The sequence below is a fragment of the Procambarus clarkii genome, chromosome 11, assembly GCF_040958095.1.
Source record: "Procambarus clarkii isolate CNS0578487 chromosome 11, FALCON_Pclarkii_2.0, whole genome shotgun sequence".
Taxonomy (NCBI): domain Eukaryota; kingdom Metazoa; phylum Arthropoda; class Malacostraca; order Decapoda; family Cambaridae; genus Procambarus; species Procambarus clarkii.
In genome coordinates, this window is record NC_091160.1 from 6,500,887 (window position 1) to 6,523,243 (window position 22,357).

A 22,357-nucleotide genomic window follows, 5' to 3' on the forward strand; every position below is an offset into this window, starting at 1 on the left:
GTGGCTGTGTTGATGGCTTCAGGGTGGCCACTGCAAGATACAGGGACACTCTTAAAGCTCTTCTAAGGTCGTTGGTTGCTTCACATTCCAGAAGATAGTGAAGTAATGGCTTTTCTGTGACTGTTTGGCAGAAGATGCACTCTCTCTATCGGGGTTCACCAATTTCCCAGTTGCATCTGTAACCTAGACGTAGTCTATATAACCTAACTGCTATTTCCCTGTGGATTCCTTTTGGGATATTTAGCTTTTCTAATTTGGTTGCCTGAAGATGCCATATTGCAGAGGGCGAACCTTCAGCTATTCTCTGGTGTAGATAGGCTTTGTTGAGCGAGTTTTTTGAGGGGTTTGTTCTCTAGGCTGGGTTGAATTGTTTTATTTATCACTGGATGACGAGTTGCAAATTTAACCATTTCATCAGCTTTCTCATTTAATGGCATTCCAACATGGGATGGGATCCAGTTTAAGGTTATTTTGAGTCCTTTGCCTTTAGCGACTGTTAAGATAGAAAATGGTAGTAATTATTTCCACATTATCTTTCCACTGTTTTTGTCCTAATATTTGAAGTGCAACTTTCGAGTCTGTGAGATTGCATTTTGGTGTTTTGTCCAATCACCTATGTGAATGCCTGTTGTATGGCAAACAGCTCAGTTTGGGTTGATACTAGTCCTTCCAGTCTCCAATATGCCTGTACGCTGGCCGTGCAAAGTGCAGTGCCAGCACTCTCATTATGTCAACCGATCCGTCTGTGAAGATGTGGGTGGCTCCTGCTACTGTAATGCTATAAATTTGCTTTTCTATTATGCGCCTTAGGATTGTTGGATCATAGTCGGCCTTTTTCATTGGGAGACTTTCTATTACTATTTTGAAAGTAGGCTCTTCCCACGGTGCGGAAGAAGTGTAATTTGGGTGTGGTTAATGACCCTCCATATTAAAAATCATGCTTTTTTAAATGTAGTCTGACATTTCTTGCTCTTGCAGCCCAAGAGTTTCCATTGTTTTAGCAAAGCCCAACCACCAAGGCCTGCCATACTGGGATTGGATCAGGAGAAATAATTATCGTACTGATAATTGTAGCTGTTCTTTGTGATATTCTTTCTTGAAGAGAGGGCAATCCCGTTTCCAGTCTTACTTTCAAGCCTGGTCCACATGGGAGGCTCCCAGTGCGGCTCTCATAGCATTGTTTTGGGCAACTTCAAGCTTTTTCCACTGGTGGTGGGATAGATTTGCGAGTGCAGGTGCGGCATAGTCGATCACTGATCTGACTGCCTGTACATAGTATGTGCGAAGGACTTGCAGATTGGCTCCTCCAGAGGGGGAGGTTAGCGACCCGAGGATTGCCGTCCGGGCCGCAGTTCGTTCTCTTAAGTGACCGACCTCATCATTAAAATTAATGTCCAGGATTATTCCTATATACTGATAGGTGTCCACCCATTCAAATGGTTGACCCTGTACTGTGAGTTGGATGTTGGGCTTCGCTATTTTTATGGGCGTGGTTTTTGTCTTTGAGGGGTTAAATTTGATACCAATCTGTCTTGCCTCTTTACTGATGCAGTCTAAGCACTTGGGTGCAAGGTGCGCCTCATCCCTTCCTTTTATGATGACAAAATCGTCCACGTAGTTTAGCAGCCTGCAGTGATGTGGGAGTTTCAACCTCGTTATTCTTTCCAGTAAACAGTTGAAGAGAAAGGGGCTGAGAATACCTCCTTGCGGTGTACCATTTTCATGTCTTTTGTATTCAGAGACTGTGCCATGAAGTTTTACTCTTGCTTCTCTGTTTGAGACCGTTTTTGGTCCAGGAGAGGCCTTTGACCTCTTTGTCGATGAGGCAGCAGAGAATAGCTGGGGTGCTAGCCAGTTAAAAGGTTTTCTCGAGGTCCAGGAATATCAGCATTCCTGGTCTGTCATTAAAGTGGGCAAACAGTTGTAATACATTCCACTGTGCCAACCCCTCTTCTATAGGCATACATATCATGAAGAAGTTTAGGCATTTTCCACTCCAGTCTGTTGAGTCCCATTCTGTCAGCCGTCTTGGCTGCACAGCTTTAGAGAGAAATGAGCCTGGGATTAGCTGGATTTTTGGGTTTTGGGATCGGCACTATATCTGCTCTATTCAAAGCTGTAGGTCTAGTTTGAGAAGTCCAGGCTAAATTAATTAACCTTAGGTATGCAGCGTGTCCCTCTGGGCCGAGGATTCTAATCATTTTATAGGTTTTGTCGTCCCAGGGGATGTATCCTTGGAGTTTTTCTTAGCCCAATGAGCTCATCCAGTGTGAAAAGGGCATTAGTGTCAGACTTCTGCATATGCTGTAAAAATTCTGTGCCACCTTTCTTCTTCTAATCCTGTCTGTACTGCTAATACATCTGGTGGAAGCTGATTGCTGGCTGCTCTTTCTGCAAACCTGGTTGCCAGTACTTTGGCTTCCTGTTGAGGATCCTTTGGGTGTGGAGCTTTAGGTGCTTTATTTCCTTTGGCCCGGTGGATTTGCTGCCACATCTCTCGGAGGTGTTCATTCAGATGTGAACACCATTACAGCCATTTTAGTTCTTTTATTAGTCTGGTCTTTCGATGCACATGTTCCTTGACCTCACAAAGTAAGGTCCTGTTGCTGTCACTTGGCTGCTTTTTGTATAGCTTTCTTGTTCTGTCCAGTCTGAGTTCTTTGACACGTTTGCAATAGTATCAATGATCTTTATGGTGTCCAGTGGACTGTTTCAGTGGGATTGAGTGGTTGGCTGCACTTTGAATCGCTTTGACAAAATCTTGTTCGGCCTGATTAATGTCTTCGGGAACATCATAGTTTCTATGCCACTCTGAAATCGGTCCCAGTTTGCTAAAGCAAAGTTCCAGGCTTCAGATGGAGGCGGAGGTGGGGTGGGTAGATCTAAATTAAGATCAATTTGGACTCCATAGTGGTCGCTTGTGAGTGTGGGTTCAACTGACCATGTTGTTGCATCTTTTAGGGAGGCTGAAACGAAGGTAAGGTCTAATCTGCCTCCTTGGATGTGGGTAGGTTCATTCTTGTTTAGGATTTGGAATTCTGGAAGCTGGTCGTGCAATGACCAGCTTCCAGAATTCCGATGTGCAATGTGAATGCCGGCCTCATTTGTTGTGTTCGAGCCCAGTGCCAATCGATGATGGGCATTTAAATCTCCACAAATGATTGATGTAGTAGCGTGTCCAATAAGAGATCCATTTCAGCATGTGGAGATCTGTAAACATTAAACACTTCAAGTTTGTTGTCTTAGCTCAATGGATACTTGCATTACCTCTGTCCCTGTTCCACAATCGGGTGGGCTAGTTATGGACTTGGAGATCAGGTCACATTTTACATAGATTGCACATCCCCTGGATTGCCCGTTGGTCCATGGAAGGAAGAAGCCTCGATAGCCTGAGATTGTTTGCATGTTGGCCCCCTCCTAACCATTCCACATACTGCGGTTACCTTGCTGTGTTGTGCAGACTCCTGTGTCAGGTTAGGTCTGCACTGGTGGGTTTTGACGGGTTCCTTCGGCATGGATATCCTACTCTCTTGTCGGGTCGTGGGTGCCGGGTTGTAAACCTGCTCGAACGAGGTGAACCTTGGACTTGACCCGCCTCCACGCAATCATTGGTGAATTTTGAGGGAAGTTCTCCCAAGAGAGGTGGTCACCGTATCCCCCTCATCCTGGCCCATACGTCTGAGAGTTTGTTTCCCAGCAAGACCAGGAATGAACAGGGTAGGAAGGATCCATCTCCTATCCGCCACGTTCCTGTGATCTCGTTCGGTTGTTTGTTAACCTTTGGTAGAAGATAAAGGTGTGGGATGGCAGATTCAAAGGCTACGTAAAAGTCCTTTGCCTTTGCTTGCATGAGCCCGCCATTCCCGTCTTGGGCTTTATTTTCAAAAAGCTTAAGGACTAGTTTCCTGCTCCTTGTTTGAGCGTTCTTCAGAGCAGCGTCTTGGTTTGTGATCCGGTGGTACGCCGCTGTGTCTGCCAGGTGTCGTTCCATTTCCCGTATACAGTTATCCCGTCTCCAGACGACGATCGTGCCTCCCTTATTCGCGGGTTTAATAACGATGTCCGTTCTCGACTTCAGTGTCGCCAAGGCTTCCCTCTCCTCCCGGGGCAGGTTGCAGTTGTCTGCACTCCCTGTTCCGTACGAGGTCTTCCTTCAGGTTTTGTATCACTGACCTCAGTCCTACCAGGTTGTAATTCGGTTTCGAATTCGCGGTTCCGTTTCTCTTGGGTGGAGGTACCCAAGAGTTTAGTTTTTGGGGTTGCCCGTTGTAACTTGCCTTGCTCCGGCTGGAGGTTGCTCCAGACTTGGTTGATACTGTGTTCAAAGCTGTTGCCGAGGTCCTCAATGGTGGCCTGTCGTATCTTGCGTGCTGGAGGGCCTATCACAAACCTAAGACCCTTCTCCAGCAGTTTCCTTTCATACTGGGTGAGGGGGACTTCCGAGCTGACCGTCTTAGTTTTCCCTTCCTCTGCTGTAGTTCACATTGTTTCCGTTTCTTCTAACCTCCATCGTTCCAATCTGCGTCTCTGCCTCCTCCCTGCTGGCCTCTGTTCGTGCTGTTCCGGTGTCTGATCTTGGTGTTCCCTGCATGACGTCTGTTGTCCTTGCCTCTGTTGTCGTACCTGCTCATGTCTTTCTTCTTTCGGAAAAAATTGTCCCCTATTGTTATAATTACCTTTATCGTTAGGGAGGGGGAGGGGGGGGGTCTGTTTTTATTCCCCGTTTCCTCGATATCTGTCCCCGTTATTTCTTGGTGGGTTTTCCCACCCAACTCTGGATCTGTATCGATCCTTCCGCTTTTCCGTAGTTTGTCCACGAGTCATCTTTGGCATGTCTGTCTGGAAGGGGCTCCTCCTCCGGTTTTCTGTGGCCAGGTTAGGGTTCCTACGTTTTTGGGGAAGGACAGGTTTGCTGGGAGGGGGGGCAGATCTTGGTTAGGACGTAGGCTAATGTCCTCATCATCCGGAAGCTCAAGTACGGACCTGGGGGCTGCCTGGGCTTCCTGCTGCTCAGATTGTTGGTTCACTGGTTGCCCCTGGTTTAGTGCCCTGTCGACAGCATTCAGCAGGCTCTGCATTATACCTTGGGATTAGAGAAAAACTCATCGTACCTGTGCGACGTTTGCCCTGATCTCATCATGAGGCGTCCATCGTAGGGTCTCTCCAGGTTGCCCTGCTTCGGGGCCGTCTTCCGTCTAAAACCTTCCCACAGGGTGGTCCATGTCCTCTTTTCGTCCCATCCTTTCATTAGGTGAGGGAGGGGGGGGGGGGCTACAATGAACTCAATTTTGGTCATCTTCCTTTTGTGGGAGGCTTTGAGCAGCAGCGTGTAGGTTGCCATGGACGCCCTAGCTTGTGCTAAGTTTACCTTATTGATGAAATTGTTGAGACCTGTCAGAATCAGGATACCTGTAGAGAAAAATGGAAAACATACCTGCAGGGCCAGGTAGTCTGGGACTGTTCCTAGTCTGGTTGTGCGCTGAATGTGGTGTGGACACTAGTGGTGAATGTGGTCGACACTAGTGGTGTGATGTCGTGTACCTGGAGTAGATCCTCCGGGTCTGGGGAGAACGGGAGATACTTCAATGCAGATGAACCTGCTCCTGTCCAGACCCGCCTGTCTCTCCATACACCGTGTAGGGTGCCTGCCGGGAGCTGTGGACCATGCTCATACCTGAGCAGGGTCTCTGTTAGTCCGCTTTCCCACTCCTCTCCTGAGACGGAGGAGAGAGAATCCTTGCGGGTTTCAATCATTGCTGCTGGTAGGAATTCAGAGACTGCGTAATTAGGGTCGGTTTGTCTTTTCGCCTTCGAGGTCGAGGGTTGATTTGGTGAAGGTGCACGTGCCCTCTTCGGCCTTGATGCATCGATCTCCATGTTACCCACATTGGTGGCTCCACAATTCATCATCAAAAATAACTCCTGACACTTGACACGTAAAGAAATGGATAAAAGAAACAATGTTTATAGGTTTGTTCTTCCCTTTTTGGCTTCTGAATGTGTGAAATGTGAGGAGAAACAAAGAATAGTATTTCTCCCAGAAACGGTATCCGAATCCCGTTCACTCCAAGAGGAGGATCAGGGAAAATCGTAGTGTTTGACTGTGTGAAAGAGCTATTATTTGTCCAGAGTTTTGCCCTTCAGAATTACCCCCTGGTTAGAGGAGAGAGAATAATGTTGGGGAATGCAAAACTGGGTACAGCCGACTGTTTCATAGGACTTTAGTCCGTTACTCTTCAGCCCTAGTGAAGCAGAATTGTTAAACATGGAGTTTCATCGGGTTGGCTCGTTTCCCCTTTAATGTTTTTTCCCCAGATAGTTTAATGAATATAGTTCAAAATACTTGACTTTTCTGGCTAAATTTTGAAAAGTTTAATGCCTTCCCTTGCGCACATTTCATGTAGATAACGCTAATATTTTTTTCATAACTGTCCGCAACGTGTGCAAATGGATCAAAGGCTATACAACCTCACGTCCAGCGATTTTTTTTGTGGCCAGAGTAGTAGTGGAAGTGTTGGGTGTCCTAATGTATTCAGTGGTGGAGGGAGAGATGCATTTGCTGCAGGTAGTGCACATTGGGGGATAAAAGCCACTTACTCTCCCCTCCCCCTTTCCCAATAGTTCAATTTTATTATGCGGTGGACTCGTATGGAACACTGCAAATTTCTGCATTTTCTTTAAACCAACTGTCCTATTGAGACTGTGCTCTCGTCGAAATATTCCTATTATGTGGGACAAGTGTGTGTCATTGGGGAATTGCAACTAATGTGAGTGGGGGGGGGGGCAGAAGTGGAGAACATGATAAACGTAACTAATTTTAAGTTATAGATAACAAGTCTGCTGGGACATGAGCAAGAACACTATCACTTACAGTAAAGTTAATACTATTGGATTGTAGCTTGTGCCTTGAAACATTTACTTCTAGCAGTATACACCACTCGACTCCTGAAGGTGACTCTATTAAGGGGGCATATCGAAAAAATATCGTTATAAATTAACATTGTTCAATTTGCTTATAAATTGTTTTATGAAATGGTTATAGAAAGGGCTGCAACTGGTCCAAGTTTCACCATCACACCCTAAACAGAAAAGGAGAAAAAAAATACACAATGTATTATGCAACGAATGTTCAACATTCTCAAATAATCTCAGGGAACACATGTGTCAACTAAAATGTCTACTATGTGCTGTAGAAGCAAAAACTCTTGTAATAATTGTAATATGTATGTTCAATATATTTATATTTATATATATTTTTTTTTTTTTTTTTTTGCCCATTTTTTTTCTCGTTTGTTATCAAGGGATTTGCATGAAACTTGCACACCTTGCTCAATGGATGCCTATCTGCAAGGGTGCCAATTATGAACGAAATCTGTCGAAGTCAAGCTCAGCTACAGGTGGCCGACCTTGGATCTTTATTTTTCTCTGGAAAGTAATTTACACCTTCAAATTACTTCAGAGCTTTCATTTATTAATTAATTTTCATGCAAATTACACCTTATATGTAGCGTTTGTGCTTCTACAGACTCTAGTAGACATTTTAGTCCAAAGTCTATTTGTTGATTTTATAAAAATTTATAAATATCATATATTGCATATTTAGTAGGGTAACTTTGAAAAATTATATTATTGCACTAAACACGTTTTTGATAAAACTGATCACTAGAATCCTTTATTATGTGCTTAATTTAATATCTGAGTGTTATAGAAATGATTTTAGTTGACACATGTGTTCCCTGAAACTATTTGAAAATTCGTTGCATAAATCGTTGTTTATTTTTTTTCTCCTTTTCTGTTTAGGGTGTGATGATGAAACTTGGACCAGCTGCAGCCCTTTCTATAATCATTTCATAAAAAAATTTATATGCAAATTGAACCACTTTTAATTTTACAACGATATGCCACCTTAAGAACAGGTTTACAATACTTTCACTTAACCAACTTTAGTTTACTGGAGGATATTATTTTGTAACCTTAGTTTCTACGAACATCGTAAAAAACTACCTCAGCAATTGTATAGAATCTCGAACACTAACTTTATTTTAGATAATTCAGATACTAAAGTAGTCATTCTGGTTCATAAGGTATATGACCCAGAAGAAATGGTAATTTATAGTTAAATAGAGCTTTCTATATTTAACACGTGGTATTTGATCGCTCCCAAACATGCAATTATTAACTTGAATAATGCTTTTATAGTAGACTCCGTTCCCTTTACAAATAAGCTATGCATGCAGATTTTTTTTCCTGAGAACTCTATTGACTCTTGGACTCCACTATTGACATTGTGGACTCTAGCTTTACCTGAGTACCGCTGATTAACTGAAAGCGACTATTGTCCCTTTGCGTCACAATACTGCTCTTTCTAATACCCTTTGGCGTTACTCTTAAACGGCCTGCTTTCCGATGGTTTTGTCGCGTGGGGGTCACAGACGTTTATTTTCTGGCTGGGTCTTCGGGTGCAGAGTTGTCCAACACCTGCTTGGCCTTAAAGATGCCAGACAGTTGGCGAGCTGTTGCTCGTGAGCGTCCGGGTCCTGCTAGAGTTCACTGGTTGATGCTGTTAAATTGGGTTTAGCAGCATCTTCACCTCGGTTATCGTCGAGAAATCGCGAAGTGATAGCCTTCGCAGAGTATGCAGCATAGTTTGACTTGAAGATTGAATAGTGGTAGTCCTTGGCACAAATGCTGCACTTCTGGATGGGATGCTGACACTTGGAGTGAGAGAACTCGTAGCACATAAGCACTATTATCTCGTAGAAGCGTTCCTTCACTCGGTAGGGTGGAATCTTGATAACAAAACAATTGATTCCTTGTGTAGTGACCTCGGTTGTCGCGGCTACTGAAGTGAAGGTTAGCTTCATGGTGAGCACCTGCCGTAGACACCGCCCCGGAAAATACCTTAATGTTCTGGTTTTCCTTTGGCGAAGATATCGCAAGTGCTTGTCCGCGATCCAGTGTCTGGTCTGAGACCATTCTTGCGACAAAGAATTGACGTGGGTAGTAGTCGCGAGGCGCCTTCGTGCATATCGGTGTAGTGTTTAGAGGTCCTTCTCGCTCTCGAAGCAGAGTACTGTTATGACCCTTGACCTGGGTATGGTTCCTCTGCTTTTGCAGTTGTAAAAGATATTAATAAGGTCTTGCCAACTACAATTGTCTAGTATGGTGCTAGTATGATACATATGATAGTATAGTATGATACTAGTATGATACTAGTATGATACTAGTATGATACAACCTAGTATGATACTAGTATGATACAACCCAGTATGGTGCTAAACATCAAAACGGCGAAGAGAAGCAGCAGCGGACTAGTAAGCAGGGCAACCATAATAGTTTAGACAGGACGAGTGAGGAAAGTAAAGACGCCTGTATGCCCCCCCCCCCCCCCCCAAGAAGTATGGGACAAAAACTTGAGGGAAAGGGCCTTAGAGCATTAAGCGTGGAGGTAAGAGAGATGGGCCGACCAAGACAAGAGTGTCAAAGATTAACCCCAGAAGCTTAGCGTAATCCTTGTAAACAAGGGGATGACCATAAAGTGACAGAGGGACGGAGAATGACACGCTTTCGAGTAAGTCATAGCAAAAGTCTTGGACGGAGAGAACCTGGAGCCATGATCGGTGGCCTACGGCATCAATCACAAGTTGAAGCCGCCATTGAAGGAGAGGCGAATCATCACCTCTGACGGCAAGGTAAGATTCTCTACATAGTGCGGAGAAGACGCCAGAAGGAAGGGAAGAAGGAAGACCATTGAGAGCAACAACAGCAGTACTTAAAACAATACATTGGGGCACACCCTCATATTGCCTAAAAGGGGCAGAGTAGTACCAAGCCTCACTCGAAAGGAACGACGAGAGAGGAAACTCTGGAGGAAGAGGTCGATTCCCACGAAGGCCAAAAGAATGAAGTTGGGACAGAATGACACCGCCAGGTAGTCATGACTCTTTTCCAGGTCAAAAAGGATGGCAACAGAGGTCTTCGCAGCAAAAGCAGTACGAATATAGACCTCCAAGTTCATCAGGACATCCGTTGTGCTGCAGCACTTGCGAAAACCAAATTGAGAAGGGAAGAGGTGGTGGTAGTGCTCTAAGAACCACATCAGACGAACGTTAACCTGGTTCAGGGAGTTTGCAGACACAACTCGTGAGGGCAATAGGGCGGAAGTCCTGAGGGGATGATCCCAGAGACCCTGGTTTCCAAACAGGAAGGACAACGGTTTCGAGCCAGTCCTCGGACTGACGAAGACTCCCAGACCCGATTAAACACTCGGTAAATACTGAGACGAGCACGGAGGGAGATGTCGAAGCATCTCGTAATGAATGCCATCGGAGCCTGCCGCCATAGAACCGCAGAGGGCCAGGTGCAGACTGAAGCTCAGAAGGGATCGTTATAGGAAGGTTAAGATGGGTACAGAAATTCAAAGGACGAGATTCAAGAAGAGACCTACGAAGGAAGGCAGGAATGAAGAGAACCAGAACTAACAGACGAAAAGTGGGAACCCAATTCAGTCGCAACCTGCAACGGGTCTGACAAGAGTACCACAGAGGTGAAGGACTGGCGAGACATTGGGAACGAACTTGGCCACTATCTTGTGGATACGCTTCCAGATCAGCAGTAGAGGAGTTTCGGACATGGAGACATAAGACATCCGACATGCACGTTTAGCCGTACGGATGGTCCGGCTAATGTCGGATTATGTCGAGCACAGTCGACATTTTACCAGGGAACTCGCTTCCGCGTTACCCAAAAGGAAGAGCGAGGAATAGAGCGGAGGGCAGTGTCGAAGACGGTGTCATGAAAGAGGGCACGAGGGGGAGGCAGAATGGAGAGGTTGGAGATAGTAGCACGGAGGGTAAGGAGGAGCCAATCAGCCTCGGCAGACTGCCACCTAGGGAAGGAAAGGGGAAGGTGAAAAGAAAAAAGGAAACAAGGATGGGAAAATGGTCACTACCATGGAGGGCATCAAAAACCCTCCACTCAAAATCTAAGTAAAGGGAAGACGAGCAGAGGAAGATCAATACAGGAAAGGGTGCTAGTCAGTGTCTAAATGAGTGGGCTCACCAGAATTCAGAAGACAGAAGAGGAGGATGAATGGTTAGAGAAGGCAACCTCGGGTGTCTGTCAGATCACCACCCCAAAGGGTATGTCGACAATTGAAATCACCCAGCAGGAGCACAGGCTCCAGCAAGAAGTCGAGTAGGTGTTTAAGATCGGGACGAGAAAGTGGAACACTGGGGGGCGGGGGAGATAGATGAAAGTGTCCAATTTCCTTACAAAGATTCGAGCAGCAGAACAATGGAGAGGCGAAGGAAAAAAGTAAGGGGACAAAGGGAACATCAGAGCGAATCAAGAGAGCAGAAGAGTTAGGAGCCCCAGCAACAGCTAAGGGAAGGGGGGGGGGGAAGGGAAAGGAATAGCCACGAAAGCGACCAGGACGAGCATCAAGCATCGGCTCCTGGAGACACACAAAGGAGCGAAAATCGTGAAAGCAGAAGTTGGAGTTAAAGGAAATTGGCGTAATAACCACGAATGTTCCACGAATAGACATCGACAAGAAGAGAAAGGACAGCAACAGAGAACAATGAAGAAACAAAGGTGAAAAGGGAACACAGCACATTAAAGAAGCGCAGGATCAGGGTCAGGTTTACGGAGCATGGGTAAACTGAGTAGAGGAAGAGGGAAGGGAGCTGGAGGACCGACCAGGGGCGGACGAGCAGGGTCTGGAGAAAAGGAGGGAAGAGTACCGAGGGTGAAGGACAGCAGCAGGAGGGGCATAAACCAGGGAGTGCACCTACGCAAGGGGAGCAACCGAGAGGGAAGTGGGGGCCAAAGAAACCTCCAAAGCAGGAACAGGGGGCGGAACCAGCGATACAGGACAGGATGGAGCGAGTGTCAGAGGTAGGGGGCGAGGAAGAAAGCGAAGCCTTCTTACCTGCTGGAGAGAGAAGAGCAAGGCTTACACTGGCCGATGGGAGAGTGATGGACATCAACCCGCACTGACAGGTGGTGTGGAGAGTTAAGGGGGCATATCATTTTAAATCGTTATAAATTAAAAGTTGTTCAATTTGCTTATAAATTTATTTATGAAATGGTTATAGAAAGAGCTGCAACTGGTCCAAGTTTCACCATCACACCCTAAACAGAAAAGGAGAAAAAAAATACACAACGTAGTATGCAACGAATGTTCAACATTCTCAGATAATCTCAGGGAACACATGTCAACTAAAATGTCTACCATGTGCTGTAGAAGCACAAACTCTTGTAATAATTGTAATATGTATGTGCAATATATTTATATGTAATTTTTTTTTTTTTTTTTTTTTTTTGGCCAATTTTTTTTTTTCTCGTTTGTTATAAAGGGATTTGCATGAAACTTGCACACCTTGCTCATTGGAAACCTATCTGCAAGGGTGCCAATTATGAACGAAATCTGTCGAAGTCAAGCTCAGCTACAGGTGGCCGAACTTGGATCTTTATTTTACTCTGGAAAGTAATTTACACCTTCAAATTACTTCAGAGCTTTCATTTATTAATCAATTTACATGCAAATTACACCTTATATGTAGCGTTTGTGCTTCTACAACATGGCGTAGACATTTCAGTCCAAAGTCTATTTGTTGATTTTATAAAAATTTATAAATATCATGCATATTTTTTAGAAGGGTAACTTTGAATAATTATATTATTGCACTAAACACTTTTTTGATAATAAAGGATTCTAGTGATCAGTTTTATGTGCTTAATTTAATATCTGAGTGTTATAGAAATGATTTTAGTTGACACATGTGTTCCATGAAACTATTTGAAAATTCGTTGCAAAATTCGTTGTTTATTTTTTTTCTCCTTTTCTGTTTAGGGTGTGATGGTGAAACTTGGACCAGTTGCAGCCCTTTCTATAACCATTTCATAAATAAATTTATAAGCAAATTGAACCACTTTTAATTTTACATGAATATGCCCCCTTAAGAGATGGAGGAGAAGGAAGGGAAGGAGGATTGGAGGGAAACGAGGAAGACACAGGAGACATGACAGGCTGGGTACAAAGAAGGGGAACACCAGACACAGACAGGAGGGGGACCCTCTGGGACAGAACGCAAAAGAACAGAGGAAGCGGCCTAAGGTCTGGGTCTAAGGCCCAGAAACTGTTGCGAGACTGAGGAAGGCGGGAAAGACGCGAAAGACGCGGAGAGGAGGAGCACAACACGTGAGAATAAGAGACGTTAGCATAAGGGGGGAGACGGCGAACTTGGTGCCTCGCCTCGATAAAAAACAAACGTTCCTGGTGCTTCAGGTTGAGGACGGCTGCATAAAGCTTTTAATGTATACAAGAGCAGGAGAAGGTAGGGTGGGCCTTACTGCAATTGAGGCAGCGAGCCTGGGGAGAAGTGCACTCCGACTTGGTGACCTTCGTCCCCACACACAGGACACACAGTATTGGAGCAGTGGAGGGCTCCATGCCCAAACCTCCAGCACTTACTACAGAGCCGAGGAGAGGGAATGTACTCTGGACGGAGCACCTGGCACCAGCAAGAATGACAAAAGGGCGAAAGGGTTCTTCCATCAAAGGTATTCTTCACAAGCCGAAGGGGTTGATGGCGACGACCACGAGGGGGACGAGTAAAAGTCCACCTGGAGAACAGAATGGCCCTGGGCTTCGAGGATATGCCGAATAACTTTGTGGCAGCCCTTTAGATTCCGAACACCGGTAGCAACATTGGGCGGGAGGAGAATAGTGCTAACACTGGCATTCAATCAAGCGTTCTTAGAGACCCTAACAGGGGTCTTGCCAAGGCAGGATAAGGCAACCAAGCGGGAGGCTGCATCCTGAGGAGCAGCAGCAACAACACGTGTACCGAGAAGGGTGGGGTTCAAGGTAACGGGCATCTACTGAATCAACAAGGTGCCTATGGAGGGATAAATCGTCAGACATAGAATCAAGAGGAAGGAAATCAAAGCATTTGGCCCACAAAGTGTGACTGGGAGCCGGTCGGCCGAGCGGACAGCACGCTGGACTTGTGATCCTGTGGTCCTGGGTTCGATCCCAGGCGCCGGCGAGAAACATTGGGCAGAGTTTCTTTCACCCTATGCCCCTGTTTCCTAGCAGTAAAATAGGTACCTGGGTGTTAGTCAGCTGTCACGGGCTGCTTCCTGGGGGTGGAGGCCTGGTCGAGGACCGGGCCGCGGGGACACTAAAAAAGCCCCGAAATCATCTCAAGATAACCTCAAGAAGATAAACAAGGCTTGTAACGCATCAGTCGGGAAGGAATCGAGCAAGCGCAGCCGTGGCATGGACGGCATTGAGAACCCCCAGAGAGAGGTAGGGGGGGGGGTTAAAAGGCGCAGTAGTCAGAGACAGAGCCGTGCCAGGGGACATGGTTGTCACCACTGGGGGCTTGGGGCTCGACCCAACCTCGAAGGGAGGGAGGGGAGCCGAGGGAAGTAGTCTGAATGGTTAGAGGAGGATCAAGGGTGGGGCCCAATGTAGCGGGGGCTACAGAGCCCGGTCTTCCAACACGGTCCAACTCGGGGGCTTGGTCGCCCACCCCACGAGCCCGAGAAGGTAGAAGAGGAACAAAATTTGACATAAGGAGAGGTCAGACTTTCATTCACGAATGTATCCACATACCCACCATTGAGCAACAAATAGAGGCAGGACACCCAACAAGAAGCTATCGCTGATCATGCCGAGGTGCATCATGAGTATACGCCCCACAAACGCCACCTTAATAAGGACCGTCAGTTTGTCGAGATTGGGCTCAGTGACGAAAGGAGGATTGACACTAAAAGGCTTCCCCTCGCTCTAGACGTCGGGTAGTATAGTTCTATGGGTGCAAGAGTATGCCTCCTCAATCACCCAGGAGTCAAAAAGTAGTCCAAAAGAATAATCAAAACAGGCTAAAGGTCGGCAGGAAATAACAATTAGAAAGAGGCGGGAGAAAAACGAAACATAAGGAAAAGCGATCGGCAAACTTAGACAGCAGCAGGAGCATATGGTTTCAAAAGGACAGAGGACTGTCCCATGGAGCATCATTCTCTGGAAGCCACCCACTAAGCCCCCTCATGGCAACAATGGGCCGAACAGGGAGGGGAATGCTGGTAGAAGGGCTGCTTCCTTGCCCGTTGGGTCAGCCGACTCAAATAGACTACTGAAATGCTTGTTCTTGTGCAGCCAGATCGAAGAGGCAAATTCGGGCATCCCCCAGACCACCGTCCTTCCAGTCAGTATAAAAGAACGCATTCGGGCGTGTCGTGCACATTCGGAGTGCTTTACTCTAGGTCAGACCCCATCCTAAACCAGTGCATTATACCGGAAAGAGATGGGAGGCCTCTTCAGTAATGTGCAACCCTCTGGTACTAAGCATGTATACCAAGATCTACCGGATCAAGGTGCGATTCAGAGGGGACCGGACCGTTACCCGGTTAGAGATCCTGGACCTGATCACCACTATAACACCTGTTGCACCACTAGACGTAGTCCTCAACGACGGAGAACCCCAAACTGCTGTTTAACAGTGCTGCAACATTACAGGGTCTGTTCGACCCCACCACCCCCTCTGCTCTTGAGGCGGCACACATGATCCTCACCCCAGCCAGGACGGTGTTTGTCCGGAGAGTGAGCTCCCTATTTTCTGAAAGCTGCCAAAGACGTCACAAGCATAAACGAACAACACCTTTCCTTCACGGTAAAGTTCATTCCTATACATTACCACCCCCCCCCCCCTGGTATTTTTCCACCACGCGTGCACAGATAGTGCACAGACCGAGGCATCTATGGTACCTGTACCATGTTGCACAGTCAAGGTTTGCCTCCAAGAGGACCTTATTCTCACTACAGCTGGGATCTTAGAAAAGGTCTCTACCATCAAAAATATCTCACCACCTGACATCGTGGAGACCAGAGGTATTCACCTTCTCTTCTCCAGCAACAATGACCTGGAGAAACTATTCGCCGCCGCTTCCACGACCACGCTGCTAGACGTCGGCCTCACCCTCACTCCTCCTAGACAGGACTGTTTGCCAGACACATCAGCGCATGGATCTCTGACCGCAGCGACGACGAAATCCTCGCCAGCATCAATTTCCTGAACTTGACGCTGACCATGGTAGTGGCCAAGATCAGCACCAACTCCAACAACACTCGCAGACCCACACTGAAAGTGACCTTCACAGTCATTGCAGCAACCCACGTCAAAGAACACGGCCTTTAGTGCGCCGGAATTAAGATTCCACCTGCCGACATGACCAAAGAACGATACACAGAGCTCCGCCAGTGCTTAAAGTGCTACCGATACTCCCACTACACCAGTAAGTGCACAGAGTAAGTGCAGAAATGCAGTATTTGCGCCCAGGAGCATCACTACAAAGCCTGCACATCCTCCCACTGACGCTGCCTACTCTGCAATGGCCCGCACACTGAAGTTTCACCCAACTGTCTCCACCATCAGGAAGAAATAAAAATGATGGCAAGCACCACCTCAACTCGGCTAGCCAAACCGCCTACGTCTGCTTTCCCGGCCTTGCCCGAGAACGCTGGGGAAGCTGCTGCAGTTGCCACCAACAACACACTCCTACCGGTGCTACTACACCTTGCCGACAAATTGGCAGGCAACGAAATCAACCTATACATCCACATTATTAACAAGCTCCTTACGGGCTCACCATAGCCCGTGCTACATGGACACTTCGTTCCGAGTAGCTAAATCTAAAACAACAAGAAGAGGTTGCTCACTGCAAATGGACTTCCGACGGTGACAGTACCAGACGACCATCTCCCAGCTCCTCCACCTGGGGCCGGGCCGGTGTCCGACCCTGCAAAAGTACCCACAACCAGTCCGGTAACAGGGACGCCACCCACACTGGCTACCCCTGCCAACGAAGACACCACATCCAAAAACAACGGACCACGCGAAACTCCCACAACCAACACCGAGGCTTCCCAGAGCCGACGTTGACGAGAATAGCCTTGCGACCAAAGACGACTAAGAAAACAAAAATACTTGCTGATCGGAAAGAACAGCACATAGTGAGCTCAATGGCAACACACACCAGACGATAATTGGCCCACAGACGTAACAAGTTAATCAGCCAGAACAAATACCCGCACCCCAAGTATGTCCACGCCCACTCCATGAACGCTTACAATAATCTCTCAATACTGAAAAAAGAATACCACGACCCAGAATTTCACCGCAAATTCCCTGATGGACAAATGCAATTCCTCAAAGGACGACGATCCTGATGGTACCAAACTGCCGGCGTTGCTCTGTTCAGATATAAAGCGTTGATTTGCACATTAAACTGCAACCTGGCGACTAAGCCTCCTGCGGGTCATAAACTGCAAGCGACCATGAAGATGCCATCCATCCACAGATCCCAAGAACCAGCTATTGGTACTGGTAATGACTCCAAAGGGCCTCCACTTATGGGCTATTCATGCCCGCGCCCCTTTTTGGGTGGCTTAATCTAAATCAATCAATCTATACATGACAGCCACCTCTCCACCATGAAGGTCACCTCCACATCGCCTAAGGAAGCTACCTTTGCTACTACCAACGGCTTCTGGTGCTTTGGAATCGCTAGCACCCCCCCCCCCCGGACAGATCACCAAAGAAACAAATCCACAAGGGCTGTGACGATGATTCGAACCTACGTCTGAGAGAATCCGACGCTGCCTTTATCGAATGAGCTACGACATGGTCAAAAGAATTTCAACCAGAAGTTCTACTGACCTTACTGGACCCTGCAGCCTCTCGGACACAAACCAGGATTTTACGAAATTCCCCCATGTTCGAATCCTCATAACGGCCCTAGTGGATTTGTTCATTCGATGCATCACGCTATTGTGACTTGCGTAATGAAGTAATGGCGAAAGACGTAGAACGGCTTGTTGACATAGCTAGAGTGCAGAGGGGGGGGGGGGAAATTTTGTAAAATCCTGGTTTGTCTGAGAGGCTGCAGGGTCCAGTAAGGTCAGTAGAACTATTGGTTAAAATTCTTTTGACCAAGTTGTAGCTCATTCGATAAAAGAAGCGTCTGGGATGCTCTCAGATGTAGGTTCGAATCTTCGTCACGGCCCTTGTGGATGTGTTCATTTAATGCATCACGCAATTGCAATGTCTGTGTAATCACCAAAGAACACTATTAACGGCTTCGGCAATGCTACAAGTGTTGGCTACGATCACTTCACAAAGAACTGTACATCTCGGGACCAACGGTGCAGCAAGTGCACTGGGAACCAACACTTCAAAAAATTGCATGAACGAATATCTTCAATGCCTTCTCTGCGATGGCGAACATACTGCCGTCGCCGCAGAGTGCCCCCGAAGACGAAGAAATACAGATGTTCGACGCCAGGCAGACCAACACCACTCCCCGTGCACCATCAAATTTCAACGTGCAAGCCGCCAATTCCCTGAAATTCCAGGCGGAGGCAGAGCGTCTGCACAACCTGTAAGCCAATGGGGGTCTAGCTCCCAGTCCGCCAACCAATCATCGACTCGGCCGCAACAGCCACAGCCTCTGGCCAATCAACAAGCCAGCCTTCACCACACCAGTTGTTCCCCAACATCGATCATAGTACCATCTTCGGACTCGTCCACCTGGTTGAAATGGTGGTAGGCAGGAACTGCAAGGAATTCGCACGAATTCTAAACATACTATATGCTTCCAATGGTCTACCAACATTTAATATTTCTGAGGAACTGTTCACAACTACAGCTCCAGCCACTGCCACCGCTACGTCTGCACTGGCAGACGTAGCGGTGGCAGTGGCTGCACTGGCAGATCTCTGCCGGCGCCCACCCTCTGCAACCTGCTACAGCTCCATTACCTCTGCAAACTGCCACTCCAGACCAACCACATATTACTCCAGTTATACCGGCGACTACATCACCTGCATCGGCACCAATATCAGTTGCTCCTGCAGACCTCCACCTGTCTTCTGATTCTACTGCCTCTGTTGACATTGAAACACTCACCACCCCAGACTCGTAAGATACCATGATTGATTCTCCAGCAGTAACTGAAATATATTAACTACGTGACAACACTGCATTTGGATCTCCTGAATTCAGATTTCTCACCAGCCGTATATTATACACAAGGTATGAAGAACACACTCTAGGAGCTAATGTGAAATGGTTGACAACGACGCAATCTTCTCGGTATGCGATAAATCCACACTGGTATCCGAACTTTGTCCCCAGGACTATGCTGAGTAAAAGAATAAACATCAAATGATAACACGAAGCAAGAAGAAATAGGTGAAGAAAGAAAACTAAGACACCACCGAAGACAGTCACCACCTAGAATGAAGCACCGCCACTGCCGCTCTTCCTGACCCGACTCGAAGCCTTGCCAGTTGTGGGGTTGTTTCAGCATCGACTTAAGACATGCAGCTAGGTCAAGCCCTGGCACTTTCTCTATAACTTCAGCATTTCCTCTCGCTGACTTCTCTTCAGCTGTCCGCACTTCAAGGCTCGACCTAATGGGTATCTTATCCTGCATATTATTGCATTGTGCGGTGAACGGAGCCATTATAATTATTACTATTATAATAATTTTATTAAATATTTATATTATAATAATCACTCTTCCTTCTTCTTGGTCTTGAAAAAGGCAGGCCTCGGGTGAAAGAGGGCTGTGACGATCTTTGTCTGGAACACGTAGGTGCAGGATCGGAACGTCCACCTCCCGAGGGTCGTGCGGCCCAAGCTCTGCTTCAAGAGGCTGGGGTCGTTAATACCCTTGATGGGGTGGTTCTTCTCCGGCCACGTCCACGGCGGTCTCTGGTGTTGGAGGTCCCTGTGCCCTTTTTCAACTACTTCGAGGTTATCCCCGGAACTCAGTTCCTGCGACGGCGCTGGAACCAATCGTATTGGTGTGTGTGCCTTTCCATTGGAGACTTTCAGCGCCATGGAGAGGGGTGGGGGAGGGGGAGACCTGCTGCCTGGGTAACGGCTTTCTCCCCAAATCAACCTACCCTGGCTTTGCGCCCTGGTGAGACCACTTCAGACCAGACCGACACCAGAGCGCAACTCCATGGTCTCCAGAGACTGATGGAAGCCTACTACTATTGTCGTGCGGTGAACGAAGCCAGCTACGGATAGCTTGCCTTGCCTCATCCTCCATTTGATTCTTGCTAGCTCAGTTTTGTACACCACGCCCAGAATAAGACGGTCGTCGTTTATGAACGAGGTGGTGTTTTAGCACGTATAACCTCTGAGGTTTGAGGGGGGCCTGTGTGATAAGACCCTCCTCAGTGAGACAGAGGAGATGCCCCTGACACAGTCGCCAACATGAATACCAAGGTACTTGTACTCGTCAGTGATACCAATAGTCCATGGCTGTGCCCTCGACATGGAACCTCGTTTGTGAAGATACCATTCTTGCGTTTCCCATCAATTTGTAGGCTCGGTGATCGGCAGTTTCCCGCGTTGACCCTCAAGACAGCGCCACTCAACGTATCACACATCAATACCTGAAGGCCGGTCGGCGTCTCTGCTGCCACGACCAGCTCATCTGCAAAAGCTAGTACAGACACCTTTTACCCCCCCCCCCCGAGACGAATCCCCAGGCTCAGTTTCTTCATATTGGCAAGTGCCTCATCAATCGCCAAATTGAAAAGAAAGGGACTAGGGACAATCCCTGTTTGACTCCCTTAGTCACAGGGATTACCTTAGATTTCTCGTTCTGACTGGTTATGACTGTCGAGGCACCATCATAGCCCGACATAATATCCCTAAAAGCTTGGTGATTTCCTTGCGCTCCATGGGCCGATCGATGGCTGCATGAGGGACGCTGTCGAAAGTCTCCTCAATGTCAAGGTGCGCAGGAATTTCAGCACTTGGACCTCAGCCAGAAGAACATCTAGGATCTAAAGGTTTTCAGCGCATCCATCCACAGGAATGAATGAACAGGAATTATGTTACGGCCCTCTTGGGTCGCAACCGGGTTCTTACTCTGATGTTGTTAGAGGAAGGGTATCCGGCCCCAAGCCAGTAGTGGCTTTCAAGGGATGAGATCCGTAGCGCAAGTAAATAAAAGGGGAAGGGAAATAGTCAAAAACTTATTAATATAATTACCGTCACCAATAAATATATATAAGAAGATTACACGGGGGGGGGGGGGATATAAACACTATTATATACACTGTTGTCTTCTTCTGAAGACTCTGGATCTCCACGGTGCTCACGATGCCAAGCTCTTGGTGTTCTTGTGGCCTCACGACGAATCCTTCGAGAATCTTGAGTCTACCCCGGCCACAGGCCAGCCAAGTCACAGTTCCACTGGGGGCACCGTCGTGGAGGCCATCAACCACAAATCCAGCAGATAGCTGGCAGGTTCCAAATCAGCGACGCTGGTTAGGCCACTCCACGATCGATACTAAGGTAGCGAACCCTTGTCAGGAGCCTCGTGTGATACCACAGATCACTCTCCTTGCCACAACTCCCCAGTGGTTAAGCGTCTCCACCAGTCAGTCCCGGATATGACAATCCCTCAACTGCCACTTCACAGGCAGGTCAACACTACAGTGTTCATCCGGGGGCGACTCACAGCTGCTGCAGCAAACACTTGGAGAGGAGACGACTGCCTTGGGTAGACTGATCCAACTTCCATTACAGCAGTCCCAGGTCGACTCTGTAATCAGACACGTCATCAGTAACAGGGACACTCTAAAGCACCTCACTTACAGGCTTAGACACAAACGCCCGACGTATCCATTCCATAGATGGCGTTGCTGTCTAAGCTCCACCTCACCAGAGGTCAGCAGCGGCTGTGTTATGAGCTGAACAGGATGGGAAACTAACCCTTGTGGCCAGTACACCTCGTCCTCACCAGGTGTCGTCGTCCATTTGGAGGGGGTTTCGGGAGCTGACCCACAGATGGCGTGGTCGTCACTGCTCCAAGCTCGGATGCTGGATTCAGGTCCGTAACACTTCTGTCTCTCATCGATCCTGATAGCTTGAAAGTCTGTTTACGGTCTAATGAAACGGCTGCACTATCGTAGAAGAATCGGTAATGAGGCAATAGTGTGAAAGGGGGGGGTGCAGTGTTTCCTGGCATAGAAATCTTAGGAATCAGCACCATTTTACACGCCCGGTAAGGACGTGGCAGAGAGCGGCTAGCCAACCGCAGATAGAACAATGTCTGTCATTATGATGGGTTATATTTGATACCCATACCAAGGAGATTCGAAACCCTTTATTCTGTGCAGCAATTACTCAATTTATAGCTTTTAGTATGTGGCTGAAAATTCAGACGTTAGTCTGCACTAGTTCTTAATTTTTCTTTCAACATCTCCCAGACTAGTATCCAGGGAGCATCAAACCCACCAGGATTGCTCTGAAACAATAAT

General features: G+C 47.3%; 1 long non-coding RNA gene across 1 annotated transcript in view; it reads left to right on the top strand.

The window, feature by feature from the left end:
* The window catches only part of LOC138363781 (uncharacterized), a 98,977-nt gene that overhangs the window by 73,398 nt on the left and 3,222 nt on the right, over positions 1-22,357 (top strand). The window lies entirely within an intron of this gene.